Below are 6,042 nucleotides of genomic sequence, written 5' to 3'. Positions count from 1 at the left end.
ACGGAATTTCATTTCCCGAGTCTCCAATAGATTCATTTAAATGCTATTCTACGGCTTCAGCGCGCCGCGTTCGCCGATGAATTTAAATAGGAATATTGTTCTCGTTCGTCGGGACCCTGTACAAAGGCATATTTAGGACAAGAGTTAAATAAAATGTAGATAATCGACTTTACCCTCTCAACCCTGGTATGGGAAATTTCTCCCTGCCATAGAATCGGGGGACGGACCAGCCACATTAGCAACAATTTGATCACTTAGGATGCCGATAAAGTCACATAAATTGTACCCTTATATTAAATTTTGAGTCATGACACATTTTTTAAAATGTCAATTGCAATAAAGTTTTGGTTTTCAGTGGAGTCTATAAAAAGTATTTTACCAATATTTCAGACTTTTTTGGAAATGATGAGATTTAAAATTAAATATGATATCTAATCCCGGAGTAGATATCAGTGCAAGCATTCTTTAGATCTTGAATATATTTGTAAATCTGTCGACAACACATTTTTATCACGACACAATTTTGGAGTATTAAAAACTAACGTACAAGGCATTTCGATATACATTAAAAGTTCTCTGCATGATTGATGATCTGTTTATATAATTAAAATTTCGGTAAAATGCCTGATGTAGGTAGTGATGCATACAATAAAATATCTCGTCACTGGGTGATACATTATGTCAATTTACTATCCAAGAATGTGGTCTAATAACCGACACATCACAAGGTCTGTAGCTGCCGTTTCCGATCATGGAATTCATCATTCTAGAACCAAAAATAATTTTTTTTGTACATCGATGCCACATTTTTGTTAGTTTAACTGATTTTCTAAAATTTTACAAATATGTTATCTTTTTTTTTTTTTTGTTTCTTTAGATCTATTTAAAAAAAGGGTTGTTTTAAAAAAACAAAGCTGGGGGGAGGGGGTTGGGGTTGGTGGCGAAAATACAAACACTAAACGCAACGAGACCGACCATCTGAAGATGGTCACGGGTTATAGACGTAATGTAAGACGATTCATGACCAAGGTTGAATGATGAGTTTCTGGCGAACACAATATATTTATTCTCCCTCTCTCTTTCTCTCTCTCTCACTCAAGAATTAGAACTTGGAACTTGGGTCAATGTTCTCTTGGTAAGAAATGAAAAACATGAATTAGGCTATCATAGGTAAACAAAAATAGAGATGACATTTGAACAAATCCACGGGAACACCCCTTTAATCCAATTAGAGATTTGTGTAATCGTCCCCTCGGTGAGTGTTTACAGAGCTATAAGAACCGTTTGAGATGCTTATTGTTGTTGTATGTACTACTCACGGGAGCTATCATCTGATTAAACGTCAAACTAAAGTCTCGGTTTATGTACAAACACCTGCTCGCCGGCTCCCGTGTTAAGTCTTCACGCCGAATGTTCTCAGCAATATAGTTACAGATTTACGAGCCTGACTGACATCTCCGATACTAGTTCATTTCTGTGTGGGCACATTTCATGGTGACCAAATGAAACTTATTGACATCTATAAAAGCCAACCAAGGTCAATGTAATTCTCAAGTATACACTGTATGTAAATTCTGCAACAAGATTTTAAATATAAAACGATAAATAATATTCTTGTTTCGGTATCAAAAAATGTGATAAAATAATTGGGATTTCTTCCTGCAATAAATAATTACGAGCGACTGCGTCTATAAATTGATTTCCCCGCGAGAGTCCAATATTCCTCAAGCAGCGTGAGAAAGTGTCGGGGTTGATTAGTTTGGGTGATTAGCATGACCTGCAAGATGTCGATAATGAAACTGCTAGCGACGATGAGCGATGACCAGTGACAAATCTTATCCCAGATACAGCAGTTTCAGGCTTTGGTGGCACTCGTTGACACCCCCGGAGCGAGTGGCGATTATTTTAGCGTTAATTAGTGTCAGTTTGTGATCCTGGTTATAAATAGCACTTTCCGTTTCTTGTTTGTCGTGAAAATAGAATTATTTAATCGATGTTTATTGAGTGAAAAGCCGTTTGCCAGTGTATTGTTCTGATCAAATTCTCAGCGACTCTATGTCTGTGAAATACAGAAAGTCTTGATATAAATATGTTTAAAATTTTTATTCAATGAATTTGCGATAAATGTTTTGGCGGGAACAATGCATAGGTTACGTTTCCAGTTTATAAAATTATCAATATTAAAGTACTGTAGGACAGTTTTACACCTCTAAATATGCACCTAATTTACGGATACACGTATTAGTTTGCATCAAATATGTAAGTGTCCTTTCTGACATATATTATTTTTCAAATAATATCTGCAATATGACAAATTTTGATTCCCAAAAATCTAAATTTTTGTAAAGGACATAAGCATCTTCCACTGCTAATACTTTAGTTTGCTTTTCATGTTTACAAAGAAAACGACTGATGTGTCGAAAGATCATGAAAGTCCGCCTTGTGGGTACATGGTAATTTCAGGAAATCTTCATTCAGATTTATTACATGTATGGTGAAAAATTGATACCTTTTCAAATAGTGAAAGTCTTTTGGGGATGTATTTTTTTGGAATCTTGTCCTTATCCATTTTAAAGTAATATAAAGTACCTAAACTGTTCCATTAATTAAAACAAAGATTAACAGAAAAATACAGAATAATGAACGCAATGGCAGAAAGGTCTTTTGTCAAATGTCAAGATACATTTTCATTGATATAATAAGCGAAAAGCATTTTTGCATGAAGCATGGTAAAATATAATATTATTCGAAACCGAGCTTTATACGGAACGACCAATGACCAAGTCAAGTTTATAGGGGAAATCGAGGTCAGAAATTTTAAATGAATTGCTCTAACCAATGGTAAAGTAGACGCTCGGTCATTTACATTAAAGGGCATAAAATACCAAAATGGCAATAAATGCCCAAATCATATTTTAGGAATAATAATTATTTTCAAACAAAATCAATAACGGAGCAGGCTTTCATGCAGTTCTAATTTAAGGCCATGCCAGATCGTCATCTGATTTATTCTCAACAGTTTCAACAGCCCTTTGTTTGAGACAACTGTATGCTTTTACATTAATATTGCTGGCCTGCGCGTGCCACGAGTCAATGGGTTCAACATTTAATTGTGATCAAATCCGGCGCTTTTCACTTCATTCATTAAGAAGTATCAAATGATTGGACCTTCTCTGCATCAGTCTTTGTTTCCAGCCGAATATAGACGATGCAACAGCAGCCCATATCGCGTCTTTTTGACATTAATGATGAATACAGGTGACTAGATTTCAATCTGCACGAGCGACCTGTCAGCAATGAATGGAAACAATTCGGAAAGTGTTGCGCGTGCTGATCCGGGTTTTAGAGCGCTCGGACTTCGCCATTCTCCAAAAATAGAGTTTCGACTCAAATCGTTCATTTGTGATCAGTTTAATTGAAAATGACTGTAAAAGGAAACAAGTGCCCCGGTTACTTGTCGATAATGAAAATTGGCAGTGGCAAAGCTCGAATTAGATGATATTTCATAAACGTTTCCCATCGAAATCATCCGAACCTCCATTCCCACGGTCAGAAATCTTAGCATATCTGTTCCTCCAGTAAAATAAAACTCACAAAAATCCAATTGTGTGTTTGATTTGCGGCATGATCTCAGTAAAACTGCTATAGATTAAGTAAAAAGAAATAAAATCTTGACACAGAATCTGGGAAAAACAATCATAAAATCAAACGCTAACTCATTTTCCAATTACCGCTTTTTTGAAGTACATCCCCTGGTTGCGTACAATTAAACTTTAAATCGATTTGTAACAACAAGAAGACGAATGTCAACATTAGTTTGACTTCGATTTTCAGCAATTTGTGTGCTCGACTATGCTTCCTCCTCACGCACTGTGCTTGGAATAATGGTTTTAAACACCTTTTTGCATTTCTCATTCAGAGCGCGGTGTCATTAAATGTTCATGTGGTCTTGCCGTTTCACATAAACTTTGAAAAACTCCTTGAAGATTTGTATTATGATACATAATTTCAGCGAAAAATTAAAATGTCACTCAGAGTATTATATTACCACACATGTAGTTTTGAGTGATAACTTCGACTAGATTTTTGTAATTTACTGCGTCTGAACATTTTTTCTTGAAAAAAATACAAGTGTTATCAAACTTTTAGGGGGGGGGGGGGACACAAACTGAAATTACATGCACGGTGTGGCGAAATGTCAGTAATCTCTTTTCTTGGTGTTTCTATTTCATAGAAGACGAAGAAACTGTAATTCGTTTTGATTTGCACAACCAGTATCTTTTGCCGAGTAATGTAAAAGTAATGTTATTTCAAGTGAATATTTTACTGCAAGTACCAGTTTGAAAATTTTTTGGTTTTTCCAAGAGGAAAGGGCGGGAAATGTAAGTGTTAGAGTGGGAAGCGCTGAACAACTGTCCGGAAATGCTGTTAAACGATAAGCACTTTCTCAGTGAAAACAGATAATGTTGCGTGAGAAATAACCGCGCTGCTAGCAGAATGCACATATATACACTGCAGTCAAGGGTATACCGAATGAATGGAGAAAACAGATACAAAGAGCACATCATTCCTATCGGCATGAATGGGATTCCTGAAAAGCGGAGAGAGAGAGAGAGAGAGAGAGAGAGAGAGAGAGAGAGAGAGAGAGAGAGATGTATCAGATATAACTCGGAGAAACATTAAGTAATTGTCAAAAACAATAAAAGGATAAAAAGAGATGGCGTTATATCAATTGTTAAAATTTTTCACACGCAAGAAAGTGTGTGAATGAAACTCTGCCAAGTCGGGTTTTTTTTTCCAAGCATTTAAGCCATGTGGAAAGAAGTGATCATATCAAAAGATGTTTGAAAAGTCATAAAGTTGAATTTTGACAGCTGTTACATTGGCCAAGACGTGGAGAGTTCGGCATAAGAACGGTTATCTCTCTGTGAATATTTGTTAACCTTGCTCGTCATCGCCGCATCAGTTCACCGATAAAAGACCACAAAAATCAAACAGCAGTTCGAAGGAAGGAGAAAAATCGGATCCTTGAATTTTATGTTTTATGCGGACAACGTTTCAGCTTATCTAAAAATATTGATTCTGATAAATTGCTATCGCGTTTAATGAAAATATCATCAGAATGGGGAGAGGGGAGGCCGTGTTCCGTTGAGGGCCATCAAGTTATTGCCACACAACATTTTACAACCACTGAGGCTGATACGGGAGAAAGGGGGCACTGGCTTCCGCGTCCCTTCTCCCGAGTTTATATCATCAGCGTCCTACAAGTACCGGGTTTCTGATGGACCGATAAGATCCTATCTCAGCAGCCTAACCTAGTGATTGTTTACAGAAAACAGTTTCCAGGGCGATGGGAACCTAATTTCTTCATTTTTTGTCCGTGGCGACAGACATTGATTTTAGCGCATTACTAATCGACATTGACAGAAAGTTTGAGCTGTTCTGACACCTCGGCCACAGAAACCGCAGCCCTGACCCGGGCTACCTGTGGTTTGCCGACTAGCTGTAATTAGCGTTCTCAGACTTCTCTGTAGACTTTGTTAACTAACCAGCAAATTCTAACAGGATCACAACAATTGATAATCTTGCACACAATCGATGCCACTAGTGACAATTAAATGCCCTTGGGTCAATTTCCTGTTTCCGTCATCCACCCCACCCTCGCCCCGCCTGGTAAACCCAAAGGCATCCTCATCGGCTGCCGATATATTGTTTGAGGGGGTGGTTATACCGCAAACTCTCTGTTGCCAGTTCAACCTGCGGTTGGAATTGAATGGGTTTTCACATTAATTAACCATGAGCTACATACAAAAAAAGTCTTCAGGCGCTTTCTTGATGGGGTCTCTGGGATCGCCAAGTGTCCGATTAGTATTTAGATGATGAAATTTACTAACGTGCCTACCCCCTGCCCCCCCCCCCCACCCCCACCCCAATTTAAACTTGCATGTTGCAAAGACCACGTTGAACATGGGTACATTCAATAAGCGGTAGAAGGTCAATCAGCAATCTACTTTGATCAACCATCTTCATACTCTCGCATCC

Source organism: Magallana gigas, chromosome 2 (genome assembly GCF_963853765.1).
Source record: "Magallana gigas chromosome 2, xbMagGiga1.1, whole genome shotgun sequence".
Taxonomy (NCBI): domain Eukaryota; kingdom Metazoa; phylum Mollusca; class Bivalvia; order Ostreida; family Ostreidae; genus Magallana; species Magallana gigas.
Note: the sequence above shows the minus strand (reverse complement) of the source record.